Source organism: Schistocerca serialis, chromosome 11, assembly GCF_023864345.2.
Source record: "Schistocerca serialis cubense isolate TAMUIC-IGC-003099 chromosome 11, iqSchSeri2.2, whole genome shotgun sequence".
NCBI classification, from domain to species: domain Eukaryota; kingdom Metazoa; phylum Arthropoda; class Insecta; order Orthoptera; family Acrididae; genus Schistocerca; species Schistocerca serialis.
In genome coordinates, this window is record NC_064648.1 from 179,696,461 (window position 1) to 179,719,053 (window position 22,593).

Below are 22,593 nucleotides of genomic sequence, written 5' to 3' on the forward strand. Positions count from 1 at the left end.
GACATGATGCAGAATCGGTTGTTTCCTCAACTTCACGGAGATTCTAATGGTTTAGTTTTTATACCTGACGGAGTCTCGTCACGCTTTCGCCTTGAGTTGCGCCGTTGTCTTAACAACACCGTCCCACAACGGTGGATTGCAAGACGTGGAGAACAACATCTGCTTCACTATTTTTGTCCTCCCAGGGCACCAGACGTCTCACTTTGCAATTATTTTTCTGTTCTGGTCTTCAGTCCTGAGACTGGTTTGATGCAGCTCTCCATGCTACTCTATCCTGTGCAAGCTTCTTCATCTCCCAGTACCTACTGCAGCCTACATCCTTCTGAATCTGCTTAGTGTATTCATCTCTTGGTCTCCCTCTACGATTTTTACCCTCCACGCAGTCCTCCAGTACTAAATTGGTGATCCCTTGATGCCTCAGAACATGTCCTACCAACCGATCCCTTCTTCTTGTCAAGTTGTGCCACAAACTCCTCTTCTCCCCAATTCTATTCGAGGCCTCCTCATTAATTATGTGGTCTACCCATCTAATCTTCAGCATTCTTCTGCAGCACTACATTTCGAAAGCTTCTATTCTCTTCTTCTCCAAACTATTTATCGTCCATGTTTCACTTCCATACATGGCTGCTACACTCCATACAAATACTTTCAGAAACGACTTCCTGACACTTAAATCTATACTCGATGTTAACAAATTTCTCTTCTTCAGAAACGCTTTCCTTGCCATTGCCAGTCTACATTTTATATCCTCTCTACTTCGACCGTCATCAGTTATTTTGCTCCCCAAATAGCAAATCTCCTTTACTATTTTAAGCATCTCATTTCCTTATCTAATTCCCGCAGCATCACCCGATTTAATTCGACTACATTCCATTATCGTCGTTTTGCTTTTGTTGATGTTCATCTTATATCCTCCTTTCAAGACAACTGTACATTCCGTTCGAATGCTCTTCCAAGTCCTTCGCTGTCTCTGAAAGAATTACAATGTCATCGGCGAACCTCACAGTTTTTATTTCTTCTCCATGGATTTTAATACCTACTCCGAATTTTTCTTTTGTTTCCTTTACTGCTTACTCAATATACAGATTGAATAACATCGAGGAGAGGCTACAACCCTGTCTTACTCCCTTCCCAACCACTGCTTCCCTTTCATGTCCCTCGATTCTTATAACTACCATCTGGTTTCTGTACAAATTGTAAATAGCCTTTCAGCCTTTCGCTCCCTGTATTTTACCCCTGCCACCTTCAGAATTTGAAAGAGAGTATTCCAGTCAACATTATCAAAAGGTTTCTCTAAGTCTACAAATGCTGGAAACATAGGTTTGCCTTTTCTTAATCTAGCTTCTGAAATAAGCTGTAGGGTCAGTATTGCCTCACGTGTTCCAAACTGATCTTCCCCGAGGTCGGCTTCTACGAGTTTTAACATTCGTCTGTAAAGAATTCACGTTAGTATTTTGCAGCCGTGGCTTATTAAACTGGTAGTTCGGTAATTTTCACATCTGTCAACACCTGCTTTCATTGGGATTGGAATTATTATATTCTTCTTGAAGTTTGAGGTTATTTCGCCAGTCTCGTACATCTTGCTCACCAGATGGTAGAGTTTTGTCAGGACTGGCTCTCCCAAGGCTGTCAGTAGTTCTAATGGAATGTTGTCTACTCCGGGGCCTTGTTTCGACTTAGTGCTCTGTCAAACTCTTCACACAGTATCATATCTTCCATTTCATCTTCATGTACATCCATTTCCATAACATTGCCCTCAAGTACATCGCCCTTGTATAGACCCTCTCTATACTGCTTCCACCTTTCTGCTTTCCCTTCTTTGCTTACAATTGGGTTTACACCTGAGCTCTTGATATTCATACCAGATGGCAGTTATAAGAGTCGAGGGACATGAAAGGGAAGCAGTGGTTGGGAAGGGAGTGAGACAGGGTTGCAGCCTCTCCCCGATGTTGTTCAATCTGAATATTGAGCAAGCAGTAAAAGAAACAAAAGAAAAATTCGTAGTAGGTATTAAAATCCATGGAGACGAAATAAAAACTTTAATGTTCGCCGATGACATTGTAATTCTGTCAGAGACAGCAAAGGAGTTGGAAGAGCAGTTGAATGGAATGGATAGTGTCTTAAAAGGAGGGCATAAGATGAACATCAACAAAAGCAAAAGGAGGATAATGGAACGTAGTGGAATTAAGTCGGATGATGCTGAGGGAATTAGATAACGAAGTGAGCCACTTAAAGTAGTAAAGGAGTTTTGCTATTTGGGGAGCAAAATAACTGATGATGGTCGAAGTAGAGAGGATATAAAATGTAGACTGGCAATGGCAAGGAAAGTGTTTGTGAAGAAGAGAAATTTAACATCGAGTATAGATTTAAGTGTCAGGAAGTCTTTTCTTAAAGTATTTGTATGGAGTGTAGCCATGTATGGGAGTGAAACATGGACGATAAATAGTTTGGACAAGAAGAGAATAGAAGCTTTCGAAATGTGGTGCTACAGAAGAATGCTGAAGATTACATGGGTAGATCACATAACTAATGAGGAGGTATTGAATAGAATTGGGGAGAAGAGGAGTTTGTGGCACAACTTGACTAGAAGAAGGGATCGGTTGGTAGGACATGTTCTGAGGCATCGAGGGATTACCAGTTTAGTACTGGAGGGCAGCGTGTAGGGTAAAAACCGTAGAGGGAGACCAAGAGATGAATACACTAAGCAGATCCAGAAGGATGTAGGCTGCAGTAGGTACTGGGAGATGAAGAAGCTTGCACAGGATAGAGTAGCATGGAGAGCTGCATCAAACCAGTCTCAGGACTGAAGACCACAACAACAAACAACAACACAGAGGGGGGCAGGCCTCGTATCTCTGCGTCCTGTGATGACGCATGTTCCGTCCAGTGCCTTGTCGCCTCCACGTGTCTCTGCCCTTCAACGACTTTCCAACACAACAGCACGCCAACAGACCACCATCTTGGCCGCTTCCGAGATGTTCGTTCCCAGCTGCTGGTCTGTAATTGCGTGCCATCCCTCAAAGTTTGCCACATCACTGGACTAGCAGTTGGCCTGCCACACCACGCGGCTGCAGTCCGACAAGGCGACATTTACACTGGGCGACAAAAGTCATGGAATACCTCCTTTTTCCCAGCGTAGTCGAGCAATTGGTCGTGGCATGGACTCAACAAGGCGTTAGGAGTCCCCTGCAAAAAGACTGAGCCAAGCTGCCCCTACGGGGAGATTCACGAAGATACGCATTAGGAGTGATTTAAAATGGATAAAGCTGATCATCAGTAAAGCAGATGCCAGACTGAGATTCATTGGAAGAATCCTAAGGAAATGCAATCCCAAAACAAATGAAGTAGGTTACAGTACACTTGTTCGCCCACTGCTTGAATACTGCTCAGCAGTGTGGGATCCGCACCAGATAGGGTTGGTAGAAGAGACAGAGAAGATCCAACGGAGAGCAGCGCGCTTCCCTACAGGATCATTTAGCAATCGCGAAAGCGTTACGGTGATGATAGATAAACTCCAGTGGAAGACTCTGCAGGAGAGACGCTCAGTAGCTCGGTACGGGCTTTTGTTGAAGTTTCGAGAACATACCTTCACCGAGGTGTCGAGCAGTATATTGCTCCCTCCTACGTATATTTCGCGAAGAGACCGTGAGGATAAAATCAGCTAGATTAGAGCCCACACAGACGCATACCGACAATCCTCCTTTCCACGAACAATACGAGACTGGAAAAGAAGGGAGAACCGATAGAGGCACTCAAGGTACCCTCCGCCACGCACCGTCAGGTGACTTGCGGAGTATGGATGTAGATGTAGATTTAGATGTAGATTCTTTCTGTCACTTTCGCTTGTGCCTTTTCCTTCCGCTAGGCAGGGGCGGCATGGTTAATCGGATTTGGCAATGGTGAGTTTAAAGGCCTGCCACCACCCCGTATCCCTCATGACAGAATTAGTGTACCCCGACTGTCTGTGACTACTGTAATCCATGCAACAGTGCGAAACTGTTCAAATGTCTGCGAGCTGTGTAACTGAGGCGGGATGTGGGGACCAGCCCAGTATTCACCGAGGGGGATGTGGAAAACCGCCTAAAAACCACAGCGAGGCTGCCCGGCACACCGTCCGTTGCCGTTGATCCGCCGAGCGGATTCGATCCGGGGCTGGCGCGCCTACCCAGGTCCAGGAAACTGCGCGTTAGCGCCCTCGGCTAACCTGGCAGGTGACTTTAAGAAAGATATGCAAATAGTTTAATATGTTACTCTACAACTAAGGAAATAAAAATCATACAAACAGGCGTCCACAAACGTTTAGTTACGAACGACAAATAAAAGAATTAGTCTGAAATTTAGCAACTTCGCTAATATGAAGCCATCTCAAAACTGTATGAGGTTAAAGTAAAGCACGATTTCCATTTATTTTGTTGTTACTGATGTGGTGAATGTAATGAAACATGTCCCAGACGTGTATCTGAAGTAGTTTTCCAGAACATCCAGAGAAGCAAAGAAGTAATTCCGAAAAATTTTTTAATTTATCAACGACTTTGCCCATTTTGGTTTTTAAATTCCACACAATTGCACAAAGATTTCAAAGGAAGTAGCAGAGAATTTAATTTTCGAAAAATGATGGTGGTGATGATAACTCAAACTGTATGAATTTGTCAGATAATGTGCTTTTATTAATACCATAGCACACGTGAATTCATGTTAAACTGAAGAAAACAAAGCTCAGTGTTAAGGAAGATGTACAGTCTACATAGAATGTCACAATAAATTTACAATAGATGTTCAAAAACGTGTCCACAGAGTTCAATACATTTGAACAGATTTTGTCGGTCGTTTCAGTTTCACAGGGTTGTTCGTCCATTGCTTTCATAATGCGAGCAAGTAACGCCTGAGGTATATTGACTTTGTTGTCATAAACTCTCTTTGATCCATCCTCGTACAGAAAAATCCATTGCTGTTACATCGGCAGATGTGGGTGGCCACAGAAGTGTAGCATCACGACCAATCCATTTCCGCGGAAAATGTTCATTTAACTGTGTAGTAGCGGCGTTCGTGAAATGTGGAGGCTCTCCCTAATGTTGAAAATACATTTGCAATTGCGTAGCAAGTAGAACATCTTCGAGCAAGCGGGGCATTTCTTCTTGAAGGAATTGTAGGTACGTCTCGCCATTTAGACCTTCTGGGAAAATGAATGGTCCGATAAAGTATGTGTTGATTATACCACATCACACCTTTATGCGAAATCACTGCTGGAAATTGTGTTGCACGTGGGTTTTGTTCAGACCATACCTGCTCGATATATAAATTGTTTATACCATCTCGAGTAAAGTGTGCCTAATCAGTAACTAAAATGTATTTGTGTAACTGCCGATTAGTATTTAACCAGTTTTGGTCGGCCAGTGTGGCCGAGCGGTTCTAGGCGCTACAGTCTGGAACCGCGACCTCTACGGTCGCAGGTTCGAATCCTGCCTCGGGCATGGATGTGTGTGATGTCCTTAGGTTAGTTAGGTTTAAGTAGTTCTAAGTTCTAGGGGACTGATGACCTCAGAAGTCAAGCCTGATAGCGCTCAGAGCCATTTCAACCATTTAACCAGTTGTACAACTCCAAGCGGAGGGCGGGATGTCCCCCGGGTGTAAATGATGCACTTTTTGTTTATCGTAAATATACAGATTATTGTACTTCAGTGTACGCCAAACCTTAGATTGTCAAATGCCTGTTCCTTGAGAGATACGTTGAACAGCATCCATAATATCCTCATTATCGTCTTCACGTCTCGAGCGCTCGTAATGATTATGAACGCTAGGCAGAAAACCTGTCTCCTGTAACACTCAAAAATACTTCACTAATGGTTAGTGCCATAAATTCGTCGTCAGAAATTTCAAAATCACTAGTAAATATGTCACCTTCACTTGTAAGTGTCTCACCTTTTCGATTTATTGTTTTTCGTCTTTGTGTATAGTCACACGTGCTTTGGTTGACGAGCTGGTGGAATGTACCGCTAACAGCCCAACCCCCGCCCCTCCCGTATGGGCGAAGGAAATGGAATAACAAGAAAGACCAAAAAAATCAAACCAGACCTGCACCTGAGGCTGTTTGTTTGTAATATTTCAATCCTCTGGCTGCGTTACGAGCCCTGGTCACGTTGAATCGCGTGACGGGCCTGCTAGATATAGCGACCTTGTTGTTTTTCTGCCGGGGTGGCATCCCGTGAGCCATCCTCAGACGGGACGTGTTCCTCGTGGCGAAGCAAGCCACACGTGTTGTCCGTCGAGGGTGCTGAACGCTCCGAGAAAGATCTGCCAACGAAACGTGGCTCCTCTTCGTGACTCGCGACCTCAGTGCCCTCCAGCGGCAGTCTTTGGCATCTGGCGCGTAAAACCACAGAGATTCGTAACCCTTTCCACCCGAGCCCACACGATCGCGCTGGTTCGGTTTTTTTTTATTTTGTATGCCGACCTGTTGCTTCTCCGTTGCTTCCAACCGGCCTGAAACCACAGTCTAACATAACAGTCGCGACACTTCGCCTTTATTTTGTTGCTACAGCGCCAGCAGCGCCCCAAGCGGCCGGTAGGTTGAACTGTGAGTTCGGCGCGATCGTGAAAGCGAATAGTGATTGTTTATTTTGATTTATACAATGGTTTTTTCCATCGGGAACGTTTGAAGCGCAATAAATTGCAGCAACAACAGGAAGAAGACACCACAGCTGACCTTTTTTGTTTAGGTTTCCTAAGGGTCCTGGGAGGTATATACCATAATGTTACTAAACTGTATCGTCAGGATTCACTTGCAAACTATATGTGTATAAATGATGAATGTTTCGTTTTAGGAGCAGATAGTCTCCTCTTCCCCGGCCTTACTGTTACCTGCGCCACCATCTATGTTCGCCCCAACGCTCCTCTTCCCTTCGACTTCCTCTCCCACATTGACCGTTCCTTCTCCTCCTACGTGATCGCCGCCGACCTCAACATCCATAGTCGTTCTGCTGCCCAGTTACGGCGGTGGCATCGGTTCCTCTCCACCCGTCAAGGCGATCTCATCCCCATCCCCCAGCACACCCGTCCCGAATCCAACTCCACTCCCGATCTTATTCTCTCCTCCCCCAACCTCCTTGTGCCCGCATCTCGTGGTCGTGCGGTAACGTTCTCGCTTCCCACGCCCGGGTTCCCGGGTTCGATTCCCGGCGGGGTCAGGGATTTTCTCTGCCTCGTGATGGCTGGGTGTTGTGTGCTGTCCTTAGGTTAGTCAGGTTTAAGTAGTTCTAAGTTCTAGGGGACTGATGACCATAGATGTTAAGTCCCATAGTGCTCAGAGCCAGAGCCCAACCTCCTTGGTCGCATAACAGTGGATGTCCTGGAGCCTATTGGTAGCGACCATCTCCCTGTCCTCCTCACCGTTTCAGACGGTCGTCGCCCTCGCCCCGACCCTCGTACTGACCCTCCCCCTAAGTATGTCCACGACTATTCCCGAGCCGACTGGAATGCCTACCGGGATACCCTTTCCACCCAGGTCGATCGCCACCCTCTCACCTACCACCACCCTGACGATGTCACCCATGCCGCCTCCTTTCTCCAGCAGACCTTGTCTGAGGCCGTGGAGGCCCACGTCCCTACTGTCGCCATCCACCCCCACCGTCCTACCTTACCCCCACAGGTCGTTCTCCTCCTCCGTGAATCCCGTCGTCTCTACAGTGCCTTCCTCCGCACACGTGACCCGGACACACTACGACGTCACCGGCGACTCCAGCGACACATTCGTAATTTGCTCGTGGCTAAGAAACGCCGGGACTGGCGACAGACATGCACCCGTTTAAATGCTACCCTACCAATCAACCCGTCCAAGTTCTGGTCGGCCTTCCGTCGCCTTACCGGAACTAAACCCTCCCCCTATTATCCTCTTCTCCATGATGATCACCCTTTCCCTGACACCCTTAGTAAGGCCAATCACTTTGCCTCCTACCTCTCTGATGTCTTTTCCATCCCCAATGATCCCCAGTTCGATTACTCCCTCTTCCCGGATATCCGCGATGGAACTGACACCTCTGTCCCTCCCCTCGCTCCTGGTTTTCAGTACTTGGACACCATTGCACACACGGAACTCAATGCCCCTATCACTACTCAGGATCTCATTGCTACACTCCGCACAAAACGCAACACCACTCCTGGTCACGATCGTGTCACCTACCGTCACCTTCGTGAAGCTCCTGTCTCTTTCCTCTCCACCCTGGCCAGGCTCTACAATGTAGTCCTGTCCACCGGTTACTACCCCGACCTGTGGAAAACCTCCCGTATCCTCATGTTCCTTAAACCTGGCAAACCGCCGTCCGCCGTCTCCTCCTACCGTCCCATCACCCTTACCTCGGTCTTCAGCAAGGTCCTGGAATCTCTCCTCACCCGCCGCATCCACCAGCATCTACGCCAGCACCGCCTCCTTCCCGTTACCCAGTGTGGCTTTCGGCCATCCTTCTCTTCCGACGACCTTCTCCTTCACCTCACTCATCTCCTTTCCGAACAGCTCAATTCCCGTCGCTCCGCAATCTTCCTCTCCCTGGACCTCGAACGTGCATATGACCGCGTATGGCATTCCGGTCTCCTCTTCAAGCTCCAAACCTTCGCCTTCCCATTAACTACGTCCGTCTGATCAGCTCCTTTCTCTCCCGCCGTCCTTCCATAACACAGATTCCTACACCTTTTTCGCCTCTGCTGGTGTGCCCCAAGGCTCCGTCCTCTCCCCCCTTCTGTACCTTTTGTACACGGCGGACATGCCGCCGCCGTCACCCCCCGTCCATCTTCTCCAGTTTACCGATGACACCGCCTTACTTGCCCTTGCCCCCACCCTACAGCGCTCCCAACACCTTTTCCAATCGCATCTTGACCGGTTCACCGCTTGGTGCGACCAGTGGTTGCTCAAGGTCAATCCCTCCAAAACCCAGGCGATCATTGTAGGCATGACCACCCCTTCCTTCCGCCCCCTTGATTTCTATCTCACCATCTATGGCCGTCCTATCGCCCTCACTCCCACCCTTAAGTACCTTGGCGTCACCCCGACCGTCGCCTCTCCTGGACTCCACACCTCCGGACAATCCAAGCCAAGGCATGCTCCCGACTCAGTCTCCTCAAGCTCCTTTCTGGCCGTACGTGGGGTCTGGACCCCTCCACCATCCTCCACACCTGTAAATCCCTCATCCGCCCTATCCTTTGTAATGCCCATCTGGCTTGGATCTCCGCCCCCCCTACCTTTTATCAATCCCTCCAAATCATTGAACGTCATGCTCTCCGCCTCGCCTATCGCATCCGTCTCCCCTCCTTCACGCGGATCTTCTACGATCTCATCCCCTTCCCCCACCTCCTCCTTTTCCTTGAAAGGATATGGATCCTGTACACCTCCAGCAAACTCGATCCTCCTCACCCGCTCGTCTCCCCGATCCTCTCCCACCCCCGCCTGCTGCCGCGCCTGTATTCCCACGTCCCACCCGGTCTCCATCTCTCCACCCTCCTTACCCTCTCCCAAGGTGGCTTCCGCCAGCTCCCTCTCCCTGATGATGCCCTCCTCCCCTCCATCTACCCCTCCTACCAACTTTGATCCTCCCACCCTCCTCCTGTACTTACTCCTCTGGGCACCCTCCCTCCCTTTTCCCTCCCTCCTCCCTTTCTCCCCCCTCCTCCCCCAGGCCTCCCCTCCCCTGTCCCTCTCCTCGTGCTCCCGTCTCCTCAGCCATTGGCATCCTTTTTTCCTCCCCTCTCCCCCTCCTCACCCCTGTTCCCCTCTTGGCAGGTCCCCGGACTCGCACACGCTCAGTGGACATTCGCGCGCCGGAGATTACCGCCATCAGTGTATCGTGTGTGCCGTCATGTTTAGTGTTCAGTTTCGCCGTCACACTCCATTGTTCACCAGTGCCATCGTCTTCTTCAGTGTTTGTGCGTCGTGTCAACAGTTTGTAGTGTGGATTGTCATCGAGTGTGAACGGCTTCTTGTGTTTTTATGTTCATGTGTCTACTGTTTTTTCCCGCCGTTTTTCTAAGTGATGTCTCTTCTCTGTTTATCTCCTTGTACTCTCTTCGGCTGAAGAGCGGCGTATTGTGCTGCTGCCAGCCTACCTGCTTGTTCAGGTGTCAAAATAACAATAAAGTAAAAAAAAATTTAGGAGCAGAAAATGGCTAGTTAATAGCAGACGAGAAGACCTTATGAAGAAAGACCCAGTTTATCTGTATAATAATATTAGCTTTTGTTCGCTACATTTCGAACAAAATCGGTTCATGGACGCAGACAATAACAAATTCATTTGAAATGCAGTACCCACACTGTTTGACATTCCAAATAAACCCCCTCAGCTGACGATGAAGAAGAAACGGCCACAAAGATTCGATAGTCAATCTAAAGCTGTAAAACAGTCCTATGACACAGAAGCAGCCAGTTCGACAGTGTGAATCATCAACACAGACCTACTTTGACGATGAAGTGGTTCAATTAAGTGTAGCTGTTCGTGTGTTACAAAAGCGTCTGAAGTGTCAGAATGCCCAGAAGCGAAACTATTACGGGACAAGTAAAGTGCCTACAGACAGATTGTTTGAAAATTATTCAAATATTTGGTTTTTCATGAAATGTAATCAACTCATTATAGTGTTTTCAGCATATGTCTCCCACTATTTGGCAGTTGCTTGTCCCACTTAGAATAATATGAAGATGAAGGTCGTGGAAACAAGTGACAATGGCAAACACAGTAGGCGTACAGAACGATAAACGAGCTGTCGATCGCTTTTGCATGGAGAGGTACATGTCTGTCCTTCTTACGTGTGAATCTGTGTGGCAATTATGTCCAATGCCACAAGTGTTTCTTCACGAATGTGTTTTAGCCTGCCACTCTATTCATGGTTTTTGTCCATACTCGCGCATATTTTAGAATCATTTTTAGAAACGTATATGCCTTCTGATACCACACAAACTCTTGGAGGCGAGAAAATAACTAGAATAAATCGTAAATTACGTAGGAAATGGATGCAAACAAACACTATGCTTACGACGTGTCTGACGTTCACCTTACCCGCCGCTTGGAGCGCTAGTGTCGCTCCATCTGTCAAACGGCAACAACTTTTACGGCAGTGAGTGTCGCGACTGTTATGTTACACTGTGCCTGAAACCATCGTGCAACTTCGCGCTTCACGTTTCACTTGTTTTTGTTTCCGTTCTGCTCCAACAGAGCGCAGCAGCAACGTTGAAAGTGAGTCTATGGTGTCAACAGAAGGGTCATGTCTTAGTAGCTGATTTCTTTGTTATTTAAAGTCTTTTAACGTATAACCGCTTGTGTTTGTTTGATATTGCATATACAACAGACTGGCAATGCAAAACGTCAATAATCTCATACTTCTTAACAATAAATTGGCGCCAAAATTGTACCAGCATAGTTGTGCCAGTTATGTTGTGTCTTTTGGGAAGTGTAGCGAACAGCCATCTTACTGTCGCTGGGTGTGATTTTTTATCTCTTGCGAACAGAAACCAGACTGTCGCCATGTTTTTTAATTGTGTCTACTATGTTACTTGTCTGATTCTTGTGTATTTTATCAACATTGCCAACCCCTTTTGCTTTCTGTTTTAACTTTCCGCATTTTTACGCCATTTTACACTTTAAGTCACCATTTTATCGCCTGTTTTTCCTTGTTTCTTTCTTTTTTTTTTTTTTTAAAAAAAGTCTGTAGGCTGTACAGCAGCGTACTAAGTTGCTGCCAGCCCGACCCCTTCGGGGGGAATTGAAAATCAATAAAGAAAAAAAAAAGAAAAAAAAAATTGTGCCAGTTAGATTTTAGCTTGTGTAGCATCCGTTTTTAGTGGGCAGGTTGTTACGTCGCTATTTAGTTTGATTTACTTCTGATTTCCATACAACAGCAAGAGCGACTGGATACATATCATTTGTTTATACATACAGGTTTAACAGACGATCAGATTCTCTGTTAGAGGATTCAGAACTAAGTGCCGTCTCTTCAGACGAAGGTGAAAATTCGCTCTTTCCCCTACAAATGTCAAATTGACGACGAAAGTGAGGATGAAACGTGTGAAGCACAGAACACTTCAGATTGTCGTAAAAGAGAGTCCAGACCTTTGCTTTATCGCGAAATGTATTTCACAGAAAGTCTCATCCACTACAAATAGATTATGCTCCTGTGCGGGTCAGTAGAAAATATGTGTCACACGAATTAGGCATTATATTTATTACTTACCATACACCTTAGATTTTTTCCTCTTTGTTACAGCCCTGCTCTGTATTTTTCTGAATATTTCAGTGAATGTTTCTTCAGTGAATGTGTGGCTGAGAACGGCAAATCATTAGATACAACAGCTAGAGAAATTAAGCCGTTATTTGGAATTAATTATGGGGTGCTGTAGTGATTAATAGAAAAGAGAAGAAAAATAAGAGAGAAGAAAAGAGGTTGAAAATGTGGGAAGAAATCGTAAGTGAAAATGGTTTTTCTTTTAATCGATAATGACCGTGAAAAAAGGGAAGGAAAGAAATGCAGATCGGACTTCGTATTACAGAAAAGCTATAGCTGGGGTGGTCCTTGTGGCGTTTTTGAGCAAAAGTTAAACCAATTTCCACTACAAAAATTATTGAAAAGAAACAGAGAATAACAAAATGTAACAATTCATCCTTTACCAGTTTAACTTGTCTTCTTTCGTGCGGCGTCCAGGTCTTCAAAAATCTCCTTCATTTCGGCATGAAAAGTCTGCTCCGAAATCTTGCAATAAGTTTCATTGTCCAGGAATTTGTAATGTATCCAAAACCGTCTTGATACTAAATGCAATTTATTTTAGTTGCTTCTCTCCATCCTCCGAATTTCATAACAACTTCCACAATGTCTACACATTAATAAGTTTTTTTCGTCTTAATCAGATCACGTCTGCCTTAAGCTTCGGCAATCAGGAGACAATTAAGAAACGAATAGAAAACAAAAAAAGTTACAATTTTAGTAGTTTCTCTGCCGTCGAGCGCTCATACGGCTGCGACGGGATATTTTTTATCTGAGGGAACGAGTGTAGCGCGGCGAAATTCAAAGTCCCGCTACAGTGCATAAGGTATCCTAGGTTACCTATGTATTGGCAGAAATGCATTTCTCTGCGTGCAGTTAGCGATAGTATGTCTCGAGACCGTTTCCTTGCCCTGCGATACAACATACATTTTGTAGATACTGTAGCACAACCTCAAGATACCCAAACGAATAGACTGGGGAAGATTCAACCATTCATTGATGCTGTGGGACAGAGAGATGCCATACTTTACCCCGTACATTTAAATCTATACTCGATGTTAACAAATTTCTCTTCTTCAGAAACGCTTTCCTTGCAATTGCCAGTCTACATTTTATATCCTCTCTACTTCGACCATCATCAGTTATTTTGCTCCCCAAATAGCAAAACTCCTTTACTACTTTAAGTGTCTCATTTCCTAATATAATTCCCTCAGCATCACCTGAGTTAATTCGACTACTTTCCATTATCGTTTCGCTTTTGTTGATGTTCATCTTAGATCCTCCTTTCAAGACACTGTCCATTCCGTTCAACTGCTCTTCCAAGTCCTTTGCTGTCTCTGACAGAATTACAATGTCATCGGCGAACCTTAAAGTTTTTATTTCTTCTCCATCGATTTTAATTCCTTCTCCAAATTTTTCTTTTGCTTCCTTTACTGCTCAGTATACACAGTAAATAACATCGGGGATAGACTACAACCCTGTCTCACTCCCTTCCCAACCACTGCTCCTCTTTCATGTCCCTCGACTCTTATAACTGCCATCTGGTTTCTGTGCAAATCGTAAATAGCCTTTCGCTCCCTGTGTTTTACCGTGCCATCTTCAGAATTTGAAATAAGGGTATTCAGTCAACATTGTCAAAAGCTTTTGCTAAGTCTACAAATGCTAGAAACGTAGGTTTGCCTTTTCTTAATCTAGCTTTTAAGATAAACCGTAGGGTCAGTATTGCCTCACGTGTTCCAACATTTCTACGGAATCAAAACTGATCTTCCCCGAGGTCGGCTTCTACCAGTTTTTCCATTCGTCTGTAAAAAATTCGCGTCAGTATTTTGCAGCCGTGACTTATTAAACTGATAGTTCGGTAATTTTCACCTCTGTCGACACTTGCTTTCTTTGGGATTGGAATTATTATATTCTTCTTGAAGTCGGAGAGTATTTCGCCTGTCTCATACATCTTGCTCACCAGATGGTAAAGATTTGTCAGGACTGGCTCTCCCAAGGCTGTCAGTAGTTCTAATGGAATGTTGTCTACTCCCGGGGCCTTGTTTCGACTCAGGTCTTTCAGTGCTCTGTCAATCTCTTCACGCAGTATCGTATCTCCCATTTCATCTTCATCTACATCCTCTTCCATTTCCATAATATTGTCCTCAAGTACATCGCCCTTGTATAGACCCTCTATATACTCCTTCCACCTTTCTGCTTTCCCCTCTTTGCTTAGAGCTGGGTTTCCATCTGAGCTCTTGATATTCATACAAGTGGTTCTCTTTTCTCCGAAGGTCTCTTTAATTTTCCTGTAGGCTGTATCTATCTTACCCCTAGTGAGATAAGCCTCCACATCCTTACATTTGTCCTCTAGTCATGCCTGCTTAGCCATTTTGCACTTCCTGTCGATCTCATTTTGGAGACGTTTGTATTCCTTTTTGCCTGCTTCATTTACTGCATTTTTATATTTTCTCCTTTCATCAATTAAATTCAATATTTCTTCTGTTACCCAAGGGTTTCTATGTACTAGTCCTCGTCTTTTTGCCTATTTGATCCTCTGCTGCCTTCACTATTTCATCCCTCAAAGCTACCCATTCTTCTTCTACTGTATTTCTTTCCCCCATTCCTGTCAATTGTTCCCTTATGCTCTCCCTGAAACTCTGTACAACCTCTGGTTCCTTCAGTTTATCCAGGTCTCATCTCCTTAAATTCCCACATTTTTGCAGTTTCTTCAGTTTTAATCTACAGTTCATAACCAATAGATTGTGGTCAGAGTCCACATCTGCCCCTGGAAATGTCTTAAAATTTAAAAACTGGTTCCTGAATCTCTGCCTTACCATTATATCATAAATAACACTTGGCTCAACAATCATGAAAGAAGGTTGTATACATGGAAGAAGCCTGGAGTTACGGGAATGTCTATTTTTATGTAGTTTAAAAAATTATTAAACATCAAGATCTAGTCACGTGATCTAAATCGCTCACTTATTGGCTGATGCTCTGGTTACGTCACAGACTAGGAGTAAAGATGAAGCTGCATTCGTGTTACAGAAGCGTTAGCCGAAGTTGCGAGGTTTTTACGTACTTTTTTGTCAGCAGTTCAGCTATTTACCGACGGAAAGCGCAAATACAACTTTTAAGCAACAATGTAAGAAAATTTTGTGATCGCCGATAGTGGAGACGCAGCGAAAGTTGATGCATTTATGGTCCTACCATTTAGAGCGGCGGTATGTGCAACGAAGGACAGTCTTTTCCCAACTCCGTGGAACTTAATTAAAGTAGCTTAAAACTAAGGAATTGTATAGCGTTTATCTACGGGACCATATATCATAGCTAATAATTACTTCATTTTTATGCAAGATGATGCCACTTCAAACGTTTATACAATAAGGATCGAAGCTGGACAGTACGAAGATAAAATAACATTGTTTCTAATAAAGTAAAAAGTGTGTGTGGTCACTTTAAGTAACGAATATATTTTTGAACGTGACGTGTATGAACAGCGATTGCAAATGCAAGCGCATGTAAATAGAAGGGAAACAGAAGAATATTGTTTTTCTGATCGGTGAGATGAAGTGTTGTAATTGTGATTTGGTTTTCATATGTCGAGTCGTTTTGCAAATAAGTTAAAATAATCGTTCGGACTAGACCTGAACGAGCGATCTATGAACATTGCCTTATACATTTCGACGATCTACCGCTCTAACAATTAAGCTACCAAACAATTTACGTATATTTTGCTAAAACGAAAATTTCCGCAAAGAGTTTAATTTCGTTGAACGACGCTATCCTTCCTTGTGACTGTGGGGCCGGTACGTTAACGCTAATTTCACAGTGCAACACATTTTTAATTAAGTTCGTGAACTTGCGCGTCGATTGTTGTGGCGGTTTGCCGGTACGGTGAAACCACACTTTTACGCATCTTCTCGTTCTCTGGAGCACTCAAACACAACTTTTCAGGACTTTTATAAACGTATTTGTTCAGTATGGTACTACACACCACTTGAAACACATTTTCCGAAACGTAAATTCCAAAAGCCGAGACATCGCCGCGAATTAGCTTCACGACTGCAAGAACAGAGGGGATAGCCTGTGACGTCACAGGTATCACACGATCCGAACGGAGCCATGAAATAAAAACCCAGCCCACCTCCCCAGGGGTCGTAACCCCTGCAACCCACAGAAGAGAAAGATGCTTCAGTAGCTGATGTCACCTTGTACTTTAATATAACTTGACAAAACTCCATCAATCTTTGCCCAAACATTAATTCTTTCATTAGCATTTACACGTCTTCTGTTTCTTGTATACAATGAAAATGGTTTATCAAGTTCGCTGAATTTAGTTTCCGTTTTCACAACAAAATACTGAAATTCAAGCCGCAAAACGCATGTTAGGCGCTTAAAATGACGTAATTAATCATTTAAGACAATTTACAGAAAAGAATCGATGCCGTATTGCAGCAAATATACAGGGTGGTCCACTGATAGTGACCGGGCCAAATATCTCACGAAATAAGCATCAAACGAAAAAAACTACAAAGAACGAAACTCGTCTAGCTTGAAGGGGGAAACCAGATGGCGCTATGGTTGGCCCGCTAGAAGGCGCTACCATAGGTCAAACGGATATCAAGGAACCCCCATTTTTTATTACATATTGAATGTTTTAGCTGGACCACTTTTTTCTCTTTGTCATAGATGGCGCTGTAATAGTCAAAAGGATATCGCTCACAATTTTAGACGAACAGTTGGTAACAGGTAGGTTTATTTAAATTAAAATACAGAACGTAGGTACGTTTGAACATTTTATTTTGGTTGTTCCAATGTGATACATGTACCTTTGTGAACTTACCATTTCTGAGAACGCATGCTGGTACAGCGTGATTACCTGTAAATACCACATTAATGCAATAAATGCTCAAAATGATGTCCGTCAACCTCAGTGCATTTGGCAATACGTGTAACGACATTTCTCTCAAAAGCGAGTAGTTCGCCTTCCGTTATTTTCGCACGTGCATTGACAATGCGCTGACGCATGTTGTCAGGCGTTGTCTGTGGATCACGATAGCAAATATCCTTCAACTTTTCCCACAGAAAGAAATCCGGGGACGTCAGATCCGGTGAACGTACGGGCCACGGTACGGTGCTTCGACGACCAATCCACCTGTCATGAAGTATGCTATTCAATACCGCTTCAACCGCACGCGAGCTATGTGCCGGACATCCATCATGTTGGAAGTACATCGCCATTCTGTCATGCAGTGAAACATCTTGTAGTAACATCGGTAGAACATTACGTAGGAAATCAGCATACATTGCACCATTTAGATTGCCATCGATAAAACAGTTACAACAAAAAATTGGCGAATACCAGGCAGGCTTTCGCAACGGTCATTCATGCACACAACAAGTGTAAGCTTCTTCACCTCCCAGTACCTACTGCAACCTACATCCTTCTGAATCTGCTTAGTGTATTCATCTCTTGGTCTCCCTCTACAATTTTTACCCTCCGCGCTGCCCTCCAGTACTAAATTGGTGATCCCTTGATGCCTTAGAATATGTCCTACCAACCGATCCCTTCTTCTAGTCAAGTTGTGCCACAAACTCCTCTTCTCCGCAATTCTGTTCAGTACCTCCTCATTAGTTATGTGATCTACCCATCTAATCTTCAGCATTCTTCTGTAGCACCAGATCTCAAAAGTGTCTATTCTCTTGTTGCCTAAACTGTTATCCATGTTTCACTTCCTTATACCATACTAATACTTTCAGAAAGGACTTGCTGATGCTTAAATCTTTACGCGATGTAAGAGATTTCTCTTCTTTAGAAACGCTTTTCTTGCCATTGCTACTCTACATTTTATATCCTCTCTACTTCGACCATCATCAGTTATTATGTTCCCCAAATAGCAAAACTCATCTACTACTTCGTGTCTCATTTCCTAATCTAATTCCCTCAGCATCACCCGATTTAATTCGACTACATTCAATTATCCTAATTTTGCTTTTGTTGATGTTCATCTTATATCCTCCTTTCAAGACGCTATCCATTCCGTTCAACTGCTCTTCCGAGTCCTTTGCTGTCTCTGACAGAATTACAATGTCATCGGCGAATCTCAAAGTTTTTATTTCTTCTCCATGAATTTTAATACCTACTCCGAATTTTTCTTTTTTTTCTTTTACTGCTCAATATACAGATTGAATAATATCGGGGAGAGGCTACAACCCTGTCTCACTCTCTTCCCAACCACTGCTTCCCTTTCATGTCCCTCGACTGTTATAACTGCCTTATGGTTTCTGCACAAATTGTAAATAGGCTTTCGCTCCCTGTATTTCACTCCTGACACATTCATAATTTGAAGGATAGTATTCAAATCAACATTGTAAAAAGCTTTCACTAAGTATACAAATGCTAGAAACGTAGTTTTGTCTTTCCTTAATCTATCTTCTAAGATTAACCACGCAGTAAAGCTGCAAGCCCTGGGGAAAAATTACGGCTCTACTTTCCCCTTGCTTTCAGCCGTTCTCAGTACCAGCACAGAAAGGTCGTTTTCGTTGATGTTACAAGGCCAGATTAGTCAACATCCAGACTCCTGCCCCTGCAACAAAGAACGTAACTGTGAAGAAATCAAGGGTAACAGAAGGAATGCTTCAGCTGATCGATGAAAGAATGAAGAAAAAATGTTCAGGGAAATTCAGCAATACAGAAGTACAAGTATACCAACTGAATACTTCACGTCTATGAATAGAGTCCGCTATCATGTTAGGGCGTATCATTTGTAAAGGTCCGTCTTTATCACATTGTCACATTATCACATTATCGATTTCGGCAGCTGCATCGTCAGATGGTAAAATATTCAACGTCAAAATTTACATGTCTAGGTACATGGTAGTACAAGAGCATTGGCAATGAAATAAATAGCGAGTGTTGGGAAGATGAGGCGAAATGGTTGCATCAACAATGTGAAGAAACAGGAAAAGAAATTATTGAGACGACTGAACCAGAGCATGACAAAGCAAAAATAATCTTCACTGAAACTGAAAGCAAGGGCGGCAACATTAAGAGTGGTTAAGTGCAGAGCAGAGAGTGGATATGTAGAAAGAGTACACTAAAGGCGTTATTTGATGGTGTTGTAGAGAAGAAGCAGGAGTCGACAGAGAAGAGATAGTCATCCAGCATTACTATTTAAAAGACCTTTGCAAGCCTTAAGATCAAATTAGGCAAAAAGGGATAGATAACGTTCCATCGGAATTCCTAAAATCATTTGGGGGAAGTAATAACAAAACGCCTATTTACATTATTTGTCAGAAACGGCTTAGAACACTGTTTCAGAAACAAACGTGCCACATTTAAACAGACGCAAAATCCCCAAGACGGGCGATCTTTTACAGAAGCTCGAAATTCAGCGCCGAGATGCCTATAACAGTTTCCACAACGAAACATTGTCTCGAAACCTGGCAAGAAGTCCAAAGAGATTCTGGTCGTATGTGAAGTATGTTAGCGGCAAGAAATAATTAATGTCTTCTCTGCGTGATAGCAATGGAGATACTATCAAAGACAGTGCTGCCAAAGCAGTGTTACTAAATACAGCCTTCGGAAATTCCTGCAGCAAAGGAGACGAAGTAAATATTCCAGAATGAAGAACAGCTGCCAACATGAGTAACGTAGAAGTAAATGTCCCCGGAGTTGTGAAGCAACTTATAAAAGCAAGTCTTCTGGTCCAGACTGTATACCAATTAGGTTCCTTTCGGAGTATGCTGATGCATTAGCTTCATACTTAACAATCATGTACAACCGTTCACTCGACGAAAGATCCGTACCCAAGGACTGGAAAGTTGCACAGGTCACACCAATATTCAAGAAAGGTAGTAGGAGTAATCCACTAAATGACAGGCCCGTATCATTAATGTCGATATGCAGCAGCATTCTGGAACATATGTTGTGTTCAAACATTATGAATTAGCTCGAAGAAAACGGGCTATTGACACACAGTCAACATGGGTTTAGAAAACATCGTTCCTATGAAACACAACTAGCTCTTTATTCACTTGATGAGTGCTATTCACAAGGGATTTGAGATCGATTCCGTATTCCTGGATTTCCGGAAAGGTTTTGACACTGTACCACACAAGCGGGTTCAGTGAAATTGCGTGCTTATGGAACATCGTCTCAGTTGTGTGAGTGGATCTGTGATTTCCTGTCAGAAGTGACAGTTCGTAGTAACTAACGGAAAGTCATCGAGTAAAACGGATGTGATTTCTGGCGTTCCCCAAGGTAGTGTTATAGACCATTTGCTGTTTCTTATCTACATAAACGATTTGGGAGACAATCTGAGCAGCCGTCTTCGGTTGTCTGCAGATGACGCTGTCGTTTATCGACTAATAAAGTCATCAGAAGATCAAAACAAACTGCAAAACGGTTTAGAAAACATATCTGAATGGTGTGAAAATTGACAGTTGACCCTAAAGAACGAAAAGTGTGAGGTCATCCACATGAGTGCTACAAGGAATTCGTTAAACCTCGGTTACACGATGAATCAAATCTAAAGGCTGTAAATTCAAGTAAATACCTAGGCATTACAATTACGAACAACTTAAGTTGGAAGGAACACACAGAAAATGTTGTGGTGAAGGCTAACCAAAGACTACGTTTTATTGGCAGGACACTTAGAAAATGTAACAGACAAAAAATGTAACAGACCTACTAAGGAGACTGCCTACACTACGCTTTTCCGTCCTCTTTTAGAATACTGCTGCGCGGTGTGGGATCCTTACCAGGTAGGACTGACGGAGTACATCGAGAAAGTTCAAAGAAGGGCAGTACGTTTTGTATTATCGCGAAATATGTGAGAGAGTCACTGGAATGATACAGGATTTGGGCTGGACATCATTAAAAGAAAGGCGTGTTTCGTTGCCACGGAATCTTCTCACGAAATTCTAATCACCAACTTTCTGCTGCGACTGCAATAATATTTTGTTGATACCGACCTACATAGGGAGAAACGATCACCACGATAAAATAAGGGAAATCAGAGCTCGTACGGAAAGATATAGAGGTTCATTCTTTCCGCGCGCTATACGAGATTGGAAAAATAGAGGATTGTGAAGGTGGTTCGATGAACCCTCTGCCAGGCACTTAAATGTGATTTGCAGAGTATCCATGTAGATGTAGATGTAGACTGGCGACATACCATCTGGCTTTCGGAAAAGCATCATCCACCCAATTCCAAAGACGGCAAGAGCTGACAAGTGCGAGAATTATCGCACAATCAGCTTAACAGTTCATGCATCGAAGCTGCTTACAAGAATAATATGCAGAACAATCAAAAAGAAAATTGAGGATGTGTTATATGGCGATCAGTTTGGCTTTAGGAAAGGTAAAGCTAAACAGAAATGCACGTCTTACGTTGTGGTTGGCAATCGAAGCAAGAATGAAGAAAATCCAAGAAACGTTCATATGATTTGTCGACCTGGAAAAAGGGTTCAACAATTTAAAATGGTGCAAGATGTTCAAAATCCTGAGAAAAATTGACGTAAGCTATATTTAAAGACGAATAATATAGAGTATTTACAAGACCCAAGAGGGAATAATAACAAATGGTTCAAATGGCTCTGAGCACTATAGGACTTAACATCTTAGGTCATCAGTCCCCTAGAACTTAGAACTACTTAAGCCTAACTAACCTAAGGACATCACACACATCCATGCCCAAGGCAGGATTCGAACCTGCGACCGTAGCAGCAGCGCGGTTCCGGAGTGAAGCGCCTAGAACCGCTCGGCCACAGCAGCCGGCTCGAAAAATAAAAGTGGACGACCAAGAGCGAAGTGCACGGAATAAAAAGGATGTAATACAGGGATGTAGTCGTTCCCGCCTCCTGTTCAATCTATGCGTCGAAGAAGAAATGCCGGCCGCGGTGGCCGTGCGCTTCTAGGCGCTTCAGTCCGGAATCGCTGGACTGCTACGGTCGCAGGTTCGAATCCTGCCTCGGGCATGGATGTGTGTGATGTCCTTAGGTTAGTTAGTTTTAAGTAGTTCTAAGTTCTAGGGGACTGATGACCTCAGAAAAGTCCCATAGTGCTCAGAGCCATTTGAACCATTTTTGAAAGAAGAAATGACGAAAATAAAAAGAAAGGTTCAAGAGTAGGACTGAAATTCAAGGTGAAAAGATGTCAAAGATTTGCTGATGACAATGCTCTTCTTAGTGAAAGTGAAGAAGAACTGCACGATTTGCTGAATGGAACGAACAGTCTAATGAGTACAAAGTATGGACAGAGAGTAAATCGCAGAAAGACTAAAGTAATGAGAACACTGAGAATCTTACGATCAGGATTGGTGGTCAACAAGTAGTTGAAGTGACGGTATTCTGCTACCTAGGCAGCAAAATAAC